The sequence below is a fragment of the Lutra lutra genome, chromosome 9 (assembly GCF_902655055.1).
Source record: "Lutra lutra chromosome 9, mLutLut1.2, whole genome shotgun sequence".
NCBI lineage: Eukaryota > Metazoa > Chordata > Mammalia > Carnivora > Mustelidae > Lutra > Lutra lutra.
In genome coordinates this window covers 76,278,038-76,290,957 of record NC_062286.1, presented here as the reverse complement: position 1 = coordinate 76,290,957, position 12,920 = coordinate 76,278,038, and the positions used below count along the sequence as shown (strand labels likewise).

Below are 12,920 nucleotides of genomic sequence, written 5' to 3'. Positions count from 1 at the left end.
CCTAGGCCTGCATCCCCCATCTGGGCTGGCAAGCTGCTGCTTCCCCCTAGGCTCCCCTTCCCCAGCCTGGCCTCGCCTTGAGGAGGTCCACAGCATTCAGAACTCCTTCTCAGTCTGCAGCCCTGGCAAAAGGCTCTCGCCGCCCCCACCGCCCCCATAAAGCAGGCACAGGCCTGTGTGCCAGACACTGTTCCTTGACTAAGACAGAGCCACAAACACTTAGACGTTAGAAAAAGATACTTCAGGAAGGCAGTCGTTTGGTCAACAAATACTGACTCTCCGCTTCCTCCTGGACCAAAAAGAGAAAGGGTCCTTCTAGGATTTTTTTTTCTATTTTTCTGGTCGGGGAGGGGGTGGGATGCAGCTCAGAAGGCTTCAAGGAGGAAGTGACTAAGCCTAGCCCAGGCCTCAAAGGAACAGTAGGATCTGAGGTGAAGATGGCCCTGTGCGGGTGGGGGCAGGGCGGAGATTGCAACACCAGACAGATCCTAGGGCTGATGCAAGAAACAGAGGCAGGGCTCGTTGGGAGACTGGCCACCAGGTAGCTGGGCTGGAGCAGGGCGGAAGGAGGGGGCCCCCTGAGGACCGGGCTGGCCCTGGAGCCGGGGGGGGGGGGCACTGAGCAGTGGAGGTGGTTCAAGGGTCTTGCGCAGGGAGGCTGCTCTGTGGGGGACAGACTGCCCCCCCTCCGACCCCAGACAGGAGGCATCAGAATCAGTTAAGATGGAAGACCACCAGCAAGAAAATGTGGCTGTCTCTGACAGAAAGGACTGTAGGACAGCCTTCATCATTTCTTTCCTAAGCTTATTTTCCTACAGTGTGTGTGCTTTACTCCTATAATCTGAATACAATTAAAGTTAATTTAAAATGAGACAATACCAGTTACAATTGCCCGAGTCTCTTGGGTTTGGGGTGGGTTTGGGGCAAGGGAGACAGACGTGTGACCCTGAAAAGGAACTGTACTCTCAGGACCCAGGCCCCTGCTTGAGAAGGCACTGAGCAAACTGCTAGTGAGAGGAGAGGTGCAATGGCGGTGGCGGGAGACACAAAGGAAAATATCCAGGGGCCACAGAGCCAATCTCTTTCAGAGGAAGGCCGGGAGAGGCAGAGAGGGCCTGAGAGATCTTTGCATTTCAGAGGCCCCAGTGCTGGGGCTAAAAGAGACCTTGGAGCCACCCTGGGACTAGTACAGAGGCCAGTCTCTGTGTTGGGGTGGGGGGTGGAGGGGGTGGTCTCAGGCACCCCTACCCCGACCCCCTGCCTCCCCCCCACCCCCAGCCCAGGGCAGAATCCATCTTCCTAAGTGGGAGGCGTGGTGAAGATGGGTCCAGGATCTGAGGAATGCCCTGGAGGAAAATTCGTGCAGTGGGGATTTACTGAGAAAAAAAGCAGCAGAACTAGGGACTACTTGAGTGCACAAGGACGGGTTTCACAACTTCATTCTTAATGCTGATTCCCATCATTGAATCCAGGGGGAAAATCCCAGGGAAACTATTCTGAATGTGTGTTTTTGGGGAGGGGGGCGGGAATAGCAAGAAGGAAATGGTGGCTTTGAAGCTAATCCCTGTGGACCATATGTTATCAGCTGTATTTCCCCAAGGAGGGAAAAAACCTTGCCCACTACCTGCAAGGAAGGCTGAGGGCATTTTATTTCCTTGCCCTCAAGGGTGACCCCTGGAGTTGGGCCTAAGTGAGGGGAGGCCCTTTAAGGAAGACTTTGATCCAACTTGGGGGATAGAGTTCCACCTGAGCCCAGGATTCCCTACAAAGACAGCAGTCTTTACGGTAGTGTTTTGGGGGAAAAAAAAGATTTCACATGGCATGGGTAGTGCCCAGCCCATATGGTCCTCCTCCTTCCTCTAGACCCACGGCCCCAGCATTGAGGTCAGAGGGCCCCAGCATTGAGGTCAGAGAGCATCTGATCTCATCCAGACAGCCGGACAGACGGTGGCACTGGGTGCACGCAAAGCTTCTTCGGAACCCCACCCCCGGCCCTGTTTTGTGAAGGTCCGAGAAGCAGACATCAGCAGAACCTGGGGCTCTGGCAAGGAGGGGGCTGTGCCTGAGCCTCCTTCCTCAGAGAGGAAGGCCCGGAGCACCAGCAGCAGTGGGGAGAGCAGCCATTCCTGGGGACACAAAGTAAACAGCCAGGTTGTGGGAGCTGCGTTTCCTGTTCCAGTCACGCTGTGGCCAGCTCCTGAACTTAGCAAGCCCATTCCTGCCCTGGCTGGCTCCACAGAGACACAGGGCTCTGTCTTCCCTTTCAAGATGGGGAAGGGAAGCTGGGTGGAGGCCATGCAGCAGCTGGGCTGGTAGACGAAGAGGCCCAAGCCCTCTCCCTCTGCCTGCTTCCATTGCCTCCACAGCTGGAAAGACAAGGTGGCCCTTTCCTCACCTGAGGCAACTTCCAAGTCCCTAGGGTCATGTGTTGGAGGGGATGTAGTAGTCAGTGTGGGTTCAGGGTTAAAGGGTAGTGCAGAGACACTCCTTGGGGTTGGGGAGGGGGGTGCTATGCTTCTCAGGCCTTCAGAATCTTGTCTGAGAAATGGGCCCCCAGCAGTGCAGGCTGCCCAGCTCTTCCCCCACTGGGGGTCAGCGAAGGCTTGGGAAGCCCCCATGGAAAAGAGAGCCAGGGAAACCTCAGTCAGCAACTCGGGGAAAGGCAGAGTCCAAGGGTAAGGGTGAGAAGTGGGACGTGCCTAGACCCAGTGCTGACAAGATGAGACGATCCCCAGCCAGCGAGGCCTATAGCTTTCATTTTCTGGGTCTCTCCCCACAGTGCAACAGGCCAACTTTTCTGGGAAGTTCTATGCCTGATGCCTTCTTCCTGGCTCTAGAGCCTTAAAAAGCCCTGCCCTCCCCCTGAGGAAGGATGACAGGGATGAGAGATAGGCCTTGTCACCCTCTGAGGCAGGGAGGAGGAGGGGAAGGTCAGAGTCTCCTTTTCCTGGCCCCACTAGTTCTCACCCCAGGAACCAACAGCCAAGGCTCCATTTGCCGCACTTTTGTCATAAGACAGAAGGAAAAAAGGGTGAACATTTCCCAGACACTTCACCCTTTAGAAAATTCCCCTCTAGCTAATGCCAAGGGAGCAGGCTGTGGCCTGGGTTATTTACACAAAAATAGGGCAGAAAGGAGGAGGCAGAGGCTCTCCCAGGAAGTCACTCGCTCTGGCCCTCTGGCGGGAACACGATGGTTTCTCCCACCTCAGGTCATGACCAAGAATCTAGGCTTGCCCCAGGCAAGTGTCCAAACCAAGCCCTTTCCCTGGAAGCTGCTAAGCTGGGTGGGCATCCTGTGGGAGCAGGTTCAGCCAGGCTCTGGGACAGCTGCTAGGAGGGGGATTGGAAGGGGGACACAAAGGCTGACTCAGGAACACCTGCTGGGGAAAACTGAGACTCACCCAGAAAAACATGGCCTTCCCAGCCTGGCTGCTGGGGCCAAGGGGCTTCTGCTCAGAATGCTGGCCCTGAAGAGCTACAGGTGCCAGCTCCCTGCTTGGGATGCAGGGACCCCAAAGCAGCCTCCTTTGCTTTCATCTGTCCATGCTCACAAGCCGTGGGTAGTGGGGGTGTGACTGTGTGGCTGCTGGGGTTGGGGGTGGGGGGGAACCTACATTCAATAGCAGTCTGGCTGGGCTGCTCTCAGCCTGTCCAGAGCGCCCGACACTGGACCCCAGGGGTTGAATTCTGCATAGGTCCCATCCCTGCCTCTTGTGGGTTTTTGTTTCTGTTGGACACAGATGTACACACATGCTGAGGGTCAACTCTAGAACCAATCTGGTCTGGGAGAGCCTGGAGCAGCCCCAGTCTGTCTACCCAGGCAGATTTCAGACCCAAGGGTAGAGCTAGGCCTCCACAAATTCTTTTTCTTTTCTTCTTCTTTTTTTTTTTTAATCAAATTTAAACCTACACCACTTCACAGGGCCCAGACCCAGCAGGGCTCCCAGAGAGGCCTAATGATTCTCATTTTGAGCAGATGTGGAAGCTGAGCTTGGAGAGATCCCTTGACTGCATAACCATCTCCAATAAGGGTTGGGTCTGAAGCAGATGTCTGTCCTCTCTCCCTAAGGCTGACAAGTTCCGTGTGTGTGTGCGTGCATGTGCGTGTGTATTTCCCATAAAGGGGATTTAACGGGAGACACCCTCTTTCAGAAGGAACAAGTCCCTCTGCACTGCATAGCAGAGGCTCAAGGGCCTGTTAGCCACAGGACAGAGAGAGGATGAGGCTGCACCCCTAGGACGGGGAGTAGGGCCCCAAGCCTGAGCCCCGAGGGCATGGTCTCAGTACTCTACCACAGGATGGGCAAACAACAACAACAATAATGAGTAATGAGTAATCCTGAGGTAGGGCTACTTAGAGGCCCCAGGCCAACAGCCTCAGTCTTGTCCAGCTGGTATGGTCATAGAACACAAGATGAGAGGGGATGCATTTTTCTAGGTGAACCCCGTCTAGACGGGTCCTGGAGTGTGGCACCTGCCATCATCTCTAGGACGCTATTTCCTCCCTGTGCCCACAGGCAAACTGCCTGACCTACTCCCCTTGCTCCAGCTGCTCCTGCTCCAAGGTTACTCCCTGACCTTGGCTTGGGCCAGCGCGAAAGCGCAAGCAGAGGGCTATGGCCCAAAGAAAGTGGAGTATGGAAGAGACTCGGACCAGGATGGGTCATCGGTAGTGAGAGCTCACAAGAAGGAGATGACAAGGATGCATGACCGATAATTAGGAAATGGGAGGGTGACATGACACCTCTCCTTAGCCCAGGATCCCTGAAGGCACAGAGCACAGAGGCCGGAGAGCAGACGTCACAGGCAGGGAGGGCCTGTCACACTTACCCTCCGGCTTACAAGGCCAGACACTTAATCCTGTAAGTGGAAGTGCCTATTTGGGCACGGGGGTGGAGGGAGCCCTCAACATGGAGCAGGGATGAGGCCAACTGAGGGGGCTGGGAGACAGGCTGGCAGAGTCTGCCCAGAAACGGAACTTCTGGCTCAGCTGCTGCCTGGAAAGCTGGCTCTGGGGTCCCCGCTGGGCAGCCAGGCGGGCAGCGTCCACGGGGCCTGCTGCAGGACCTCGGAAGCCCAGCCCGCCTGTTCCGATGCTTCCAGATGCCCAGACGGTGAGTGCAGACACTCCAGACCCTGAACTCCAGACAGACAAAGACATTCTCTTTTAAGCCTTATCTCCAATTTGGGACTGGTCCCTGCCCTTGGTACTGAGGACGAGGAGGGAATAAGGAGGCCCTGGCACAGCAGGGCAGCAGTGGGGAAGAGAGGGATCTGGGACAAAGGCAGGAAGGCTGAGGGGTTTTAGTTCTGTGGACCGCTGCCGGGAGGTTATCTCAGGGCTTCTGACCCATTCCTGTCTTCTGGGGGGAGGAACAAGGGGCTGTAGGCAAACCTTGGCTAAAGGGCTTCCACCCAGCCCACCCTTCCTTTCTGCTTCCTGCTGGCCTCGGGGGGTAGGGAAGATGACAAGCAGGGACTGGCTGGCTCTTCCTGCTCCCCCAGCTGGCACTAGAGACCCTGACCCCAGAGGGATCTGGACCGGAAGCTCAGCTTTGCTGATCACCCAGAGAAGAACCAGATTCTCAGTGCAAATGTTTGAGAATTTAGGACGGACTATGCACGAGCACATCAGTATGTGGGTGCTGTGCTGGACGGAACCACTGAAACCAGCCAGGGCATGGGACACGGGCATCTGCCAGAGGCTGGAGAGCCCATGGAGAGTCATGGCTTCCTCAAAAGCCATTTCCTCAAAAGCAATGGCTTCTTCTCTTTTGTATCTTTTTCACTCCCTGAACTGTCTCCTGGTGTGCGGGCAAGGGAAGACCCTGGAAAGCACTCAGTTCTTACACTTCCATGGATATGGGAAAGTAGGACCGTTGCCCATGACTGCAGACCAGGCTATGGGCAACCATGGTTTTTGGGTGCCCAGGATCCTGGCCCCTCCTTTGTCAGAGTGTCGCAGCCTCCAATTCCCTATACTCCATCCATGGCGAGGACTTCAATCCTGACCCTGGGGAAAGACATGTGACCTGGGCCAGCCACTGTATGCTTGCCGATTTGACTGGCTTACAGACGAGCCGAACCAATGAGACTCAACTCTGGGATTCTGGTTAGGACTCTAGGATAGAAGTTCTTTCTTTCCCCCAGGCTAGGGCTGCTAAGGGAAGGACATAAGCCTGGAGTTTCTCAGGAACAGCAGGGAAAGCCTGCCTGGGAATATACCAAAAGGCAGAGCCAAGAGATGCAGAGAGCTGGGAGATGCTCAGCTCCTGGTCCAGCTGAGGCTGATGGGCTATTCCAGAACCTTCCAGGATGTGTGTCTGTGTTTCTGTTACTACAAAGTCCTGGCAAAGACAGGGGAGAAGGGACCAAAAAGGCAGTGAACAGAAGAGTAGTTGAGAAGGCCATAGCTTGCCCGGCAACTGCTCCTCCAACTGGGGAATAAGAAAAGGACCTCACACACCTTTCCTGGTCCTCCTTAGGTGCGTGGTGGCAGCGGAGCCCAGGCTGCTTAGACGCAGCACTTAGAAGGTGCTGTCCCTGAGAAGGTATAGCCTGGGAGAAGAGACAAGTTGGGCAGGGCTGGGTGCAGGGAGATAGCAAGTGTCCCTCCCGAAGGCTGTACCTGCCAGGGCGCCCATTTAGCGGGAGCAGTGGGATGCTGCTGAGCTAGACACTGGACCCGATCCTCAAAGAGGACTGTTTAGGTGTATAAAGCAGCATATGGACAGGCCAGGGGTCAGGTGAACAGACTGTAATGACCACGGGAATCCAAGGACAGGGGAGAGAGGCCAGGCATTGCCAGGAAGAAGGAACAGCAGGAGCAAAGATGTCTGGGGAAGATGGCTGCTGCCTGGAATCAAGTACTGTGGTTTGACGTGTGAGAGAAAAGCTGTGGGGATGAAGTAGGGCCCACTGACAGAGGGGCTGAATGTGATTGTGGTGATGGTTGTGATGAGATGGGCACTTAGGATTGCCTTTCCCTAAGTAAGACTGGGAAGAAGACAATCACAGGGTTGTTTAGAAGGACTCAAAAGGTGGAAGAGATGGACTGTCAGGTCAGCCAGTGTCAGTGTTAGGTGAGTCACCCTGCATGGAGCAAGGGCTGTACCTGGGGGAAGTACCCCAAGAGTCCCAGGACCACTGGACCTGGGGCTGAGAACAGGGTCAGAAGCTGTCTAACGAACCCAAGCCTGCCCTCCCCAGCTTCACTCTGTCTGTCACTTCAAGCCCTCCTTGCACATTTGCAAAGAAGCCAGAGCTCCTGGGACCCAAACAAAGCTGGTCTGGGCCTGGGCCGTAAGTGGCCTTCAGCTGCTCACAAGTACCCATTCCGAAGAGGCTCAGAGACCTCCAAGGTGGGTGTGACCCAGGGCTGGTGCGTGGATCTCCCCTCGGGGTCAGCTTCCCAGAGGCCATCTCTTTGAGGTTTATTTCAAAAGATGTTTGATGTTACTCAATTTGGAGGAAGGAAGGAGGAACCCAACACAGGCGAGGAGGAACTCAGGATTCCTGAATATCTATTTTCTGTTTCTTCAAGCCAGTTCCTTTCTTCCCAACCCACCTAATCATGCCCTGACCAAGGTCTCCAGCCCTGTGGGCAGGTTTCTCCCGACACCGCAAAGAAAGGGGCAAGAAATGAGGACAGACACTTGTAGGTGAGACAGCAGAGGGTACGGGAAGAGGGAGAGGCCCCTGCTCCCCCTGGGCTTTTGGCTAACACAGGGCAAGGGGCCTGAGCTCCAGCCAAGCCTGAGGGACTATGTCCCCTTGCTGGTGCTGAGTGTCTGCGGGAGAGGCAGAGCCAGGCACAGAGCTGCCAGGGCCTCAGGGCACCTTCCCTGCCCACTCCCCACAACCTCCCAAACCACACCCCAGTTGCTCCAGTGGCTCTTGGCAGGGTCACCAGACGCAGGAGCAGGCCAGCAGGAGCAAAAGCAGTCAGACGTGTTTGTCAGCTCTATTAACACAAGGGCAGACCACAAAGATACACGGAGATACACACAACACATACGTACACAGACATACATGCTCACATCCAGACACACATGCATGTGTGCTCACGCATGTGCACGCACGCACACACACACACACACGTGTGTGTGTGTGTGCGTGTGCGCGTGGCAGGCCCACAGCCTCTGTAGAAGATGTACAGAGACCCAGGGGTGAGGTGCAAAGGAGTTCGTGCAGCAGGACAGAGTCTGTTTACCCCAGAGCATCACTCAAGCGTGGCATACTCACCCACCCCCGCTTAAAAACCAACTCCTCACACACGCACTACTCCAACACACAAGCCATCCCCAAGCCTTGGAAGCACAGAGCCAGACAGCACGCGGTGTGCACGGTGAGGAAGCTGATGGGAGCCACCTGAGGTCCCCAGGCTCAGTCCCACCACTGGCCCCCCTGGGGGCGGGGACAGACCATCACAGATACAGAGTCCCCAGCGAGCCTCACGCTGTGGGTCCCATGAGGACACTCAGCAGGTTGTGTGGAGGACATGCCCCAGAGGACAGGGAGACAGGAACACAGCTCCTGGTGCCTCAGTGCAGCCCCAACTCGGGGTATGCCCCTTTTTGGACCTCCGTTTTCTTCCCAGATGACGCTTAACTTCCTCAAACGTCCCAGATTTCACCAAACTGGGAGAAAACTTCCATCCCACTGTAAAGATCCTGGTTCTGTAGACCTTCCGAATCCCCAGGGGGGGAAACACGGGACAAAAAAAGTTCCTTCATTAGAGCAAACGGCCTAAGGAAAAGCAAGTAACAACAGGAAAGTGTGGTGAATAGAATATACAATGGTGGGTCCAATAAGACCAAAACATCAAGAATCGCAATAAAAGTGAAGAGGCTGAGACTCTGAGATTGGGCAGAATGCAACTAGACAAAATCTGGCCCAAGACAGTTCATGCAAGCCACAACTCCTGGTGTTTGGGTTGGGAGGCTGAGAGGGGCACTTTGAGGAGACGGTAGCAAATTATGTCCAGTAACACGTTAGTCTGCAGGGCCGTCAAAAGGACAGGCTCCCACCCGGTGCCAGGGGCCGCGCTGGTCTCTTACAGAGCAGGATCCAAGGACCCAAGGGAAGCCCTGGGACGCCCACTCTGCAGTTGCCTCCCGCATTAAAACATCCTCTCCACCTCTCTCAGCTGAACTCTCGAGGGTCCGTCTCACTCTGACTTAGACGTTTATTCTCTCCCAGGACAGCCCTGCTCAAATCCAGCGAGCACAAGGCCCCCAGCAACCACCAAAGGGCTGAGCAACCATTTCTTTACCAAAAGCACTTGAAAATTCCCAAAGTGTTTTTCTCATCTCGCCAGGAAGCAGAGTCTTAGACTCTACACAAGTGCGGCCGTGATCTGCTAGGACACTTCGTGCTCTGACCAGGCTGGGACAGCCAGCTAGTCCAGGCGTCCCCCCACCCCGCCACAGCCTCCCCCCCCCCCACCCCACCCCGGCCCGCCCTGCGATCCCGCAGCCAGACCAGCTCACTGCTTTTGTTGTTCTTGGTGGTGATGGTTCCCAGGCAGGAATTTCACCAGCTGTAATCGCAAACAATGAGCTGCGACTGGTTCTCTGCTGAGCAGGTAAGGCTTCTGAAGTCAACATGAGATGCTCTAACACAAGATGCTTCCACTATACACCCTCACGGCCGTCATGAAACAAGGACTTCCAGAGACAAGGGGGCTGACACGGAGAGGCTGGTTGGAGGGCATGCAGAGGGAGAGGGTTCTGGAAACAGGGTACGGAGAGTGGATGGCCCTAATGGAGTGGAAGGAGGGACTTCGGAGAGGGAGAGAGGAACTCAAACTGTGCTCATCTGTTTGTTCATTCATTCACTTACCCGGTGCCCAATATACTGGGGCTGTGTGAGGCCCCCCTGTTGTGCCTACTGTCTAGCTGGGAAGACCCACCAGTAAAAGGTCAACTGCAAAGCCACAGGATCAGTTGGGAGAGAGTCAACCTCTGGGGAAGGGAGAGCAGCTCGCCCAGCCCCCAGGGAGGGCAGGCCAGGGAGGGGAGGAAGGCTGGGAGCTTCTTAGGAAAGGGAGGAGACTGAGCCAGCCCCCCTCCACCCCCCCCACCCCACCCTGGGGCAAAGGAAGAGGTAGGGAGAGCAGGGGGAGGGGAGCCTGGCAGAAGTGTTTATCTGCAGGGCTGGAGGAGGGCTGTCACCCAGCCTCTCACAGGAAATCTCCCAGACAGGGGTAAGCAGGGCCTGGCGGATGGGGCTCAGCACAGCCGCCCCAAGGGCTGGGAAAGCCCTAATTTACTCCAGGCCGGGTTGCCTCTGGCCAAGCTCACTCTGGCCTTAGTTTCCCCACTGCCCCTGGAAAGAAGGAAGGCAAAGACTTTGGGCCCTAGGGATGAAAGGCTCAGCCCCAGCGCAGACCACCACTCCCTGTAAAACAGGGCGGGTGACGCCGCTGCTCTTTTTGGCTGGTGAGTAGCCTGATCTCCTTTGAAGATGAAACGTTCTCTGGCCTAATGAGGAGTCAGTTGGCCAAGGTGGGAGCAGGGTTGGGCTGTGGGAGCCCGGCACCTGCCCCACCTGGCCCCGCCTGGTTACCACCTGCCCAGGGGGACAGAACACTTCCCACTGCTCTGCAGACCCCCCATGCCTGCACCAGACCCTCCTTCTCCCCTTCTCCGGGCCAGTGCCCTTGCCCTCCTCTGCTCCTGGCTACCTCCCTGTCAGGCCAGAACCAATCCTAGATGGGCGGGAGAGGCAGCAAAGGCCTTGGAGAACTGCCTTGGCCTCATGTGCCTCCTTCACTGCCCTGGTTGGGGGCCCCCATTCTCGGCTTCTGGGACACCCTGTCAAGCCACCCTGAACCCTCCATGTTTCTAAGCCACAGAGGTCACTTCCAATATGGTAGCTGACCAGGGGGACACAGCTTCCTTTACATGCATGAGAACAGTGCTCAGAATAAAGGATACCCTCAGACCACTTAACTCCTCTTCTTCCCTGGGTGTGGAACAGACATTTGCTACCAGATGGGCTCCTAAAAGCAAGGAGCCAAGTGGAGGTCTGCGGCCTGGTGGTCACAGCTCTGCTGGGTGTGGTCACAGGAGTAGCCTCCAAAGTGTTTTAAAGTGCACAATCTTCACTGGGCAGATCAGCTACAAGCCTTGTTCCCTTCTTTCCCTCCTTTTTCCTCCCCTCAGTCCAGTCTGGGGCTTGCCCACTGCGTCCTGCTCAGAGAGACCCTTCCCGGCCATGGACCGACCCCACCTCCTTTCTAGAGGCCCTGGAACATCCAAACGCAGCCTCCGCACCAGCTCATTTCTCAGGAAATCGTTGGGAGACAAGAATGGGTTCACGCACATGACTTGGGCTCTCCTGGGAGGCAGGCGGCTGTCTCGTAAATGCACTAATATTAGGCACAACTCAAAGATAACCTTACCTACACTTTTCAAAAGAGGCACAGACACCTGGGATTATCATATCTTCTTAATGGTTCATTTGTGTTCATTAAGTAAATTAATTCATTTATCTGATTTGCAGAGCAATGCCCAAAGGGTGGACTTCTAGATCGTCAACATCCAACCTCCAAGTGAGCTTTTGGAATAACTACTTTCCTAAATTAGAAAGATCTCTATCTCCATTCCTCATCCTCGAGGCCCCTGGGAGAGGGGAGCCCACTGAGATCCACACCTCTCCCCCTGCCCTCACTCCCAGAGCCAAGCTTGGGGCTCCCACTTTGAAGCCCCTACATCTCACACCACTGCCCCTGCTTGACCTTCACCCCCCGGGTCTACAGTCTTCCCCATTCCAAACCACAAGACCTGCAGGCTCGGGGGTACCTCTTTGTCCCTGACTCCCGCCAGAGCTGGGCTTACAGGAGAGATGGGCAATGTCTGGAAAGTCAGTTAAGAGGGCTGGAGGAGGGGCGCCTGGGTGGCTCAGTGGGTTAAGCCGCTGCCTTCGGCTCAGGTCATGATCTCAGGGTCCTGGGATCGAGTCCCGCATCGGGCTCTCTGCTCAGCAGGGAGCCTGCTTCCCTCTCTCTCTCTCTCTGCCTGCCTCTCTGTCTACTTGTGATCTCTCTCTGTCAAATAAATAAATAAAATCTTAAAAAAAAAAAAAACATAAAAAAAAAAAAAAAGAGGGCTGGAGGAGGGGCACCTGGGTGGCTCAGTGGGTTAGGCCGCTGCCTTCGGCTCGGGTCATGATCTCAGGGTCCTGGGATCGAGTCCCGCATCGGGCTCTCTGCTCGGCAGGGAGCCTGCTTCCCTCTCTTTCTCTCTGCCTGCCTCTCTGTCTACTTGTGATCTCTCTCTGTCAAATGAATAAATAAAATCTTTAAAAAAAAAAAAAAAAAGAGGGCTGGAGGATGGGCACCTGGGTGGCTCTGTCAGTTAAGTGGCTGACTTCAGCTCAGGTCAAGATCCCAGGGTTCTGGGATCAAACCCCAGCCCCATGTTGGGATCCCTGCTCAGAGGGAACCTGCTTCTCCCTCTCCCTCTGCTCCTCCCCTCTGCCCCCGCTTGTGCTCTCTCTCTCTCAAGTAAATAAATAAATTTAAAAAAAAAAAAAAAAAAAAGGAACAACTGGGGGGAAAGGCCAAGGGCTCAGCCTCAGCGGCAACCACGAGGAACAGGGAGAAGGTGCATCTCTCTAAATTGTGCTGTGTGGCTCAGAGAGCACCCCACGTTAACACATCCCTAATAGACCATAAAGGATGCAGCACGACCCCGGAGCAGGGCCAGGGGGCTGTGTGCGCCCAAGCACACAGCGCCCCACTATGCCTCCATGAAGGGCACTAATTATAGGCTCTGCAGGGACGGTGAGCACCTCCTCTCACCAGAGGGAGACAGCTTGCTGGAATTTTAAGGCCCTGGGGTTTTAGGAGGACTGGCAGCATGAAGGCCCTGCAGGCCGGACAGCATGGCCAGCCCTGCCTTCACGCGAGCC

The 12,920-nt window shown here is 55.5% G+C and overlaps 1 protein-coding gene across 9 annotated transcripts in view; it reads right to left on the bottom strand.

Annotated features, from left to right (window-relative positions):
- The window catches only part of FAM178B (family with sequence similarity 178 member B), a 114,346-nt gene that overhangs the window by 7,538 nt on the left and 93,888 nt on the right, over positions 1 to 12,920 (bottom strand). The gene's annotated exons all lie outside the window — the stretch shown is intronic.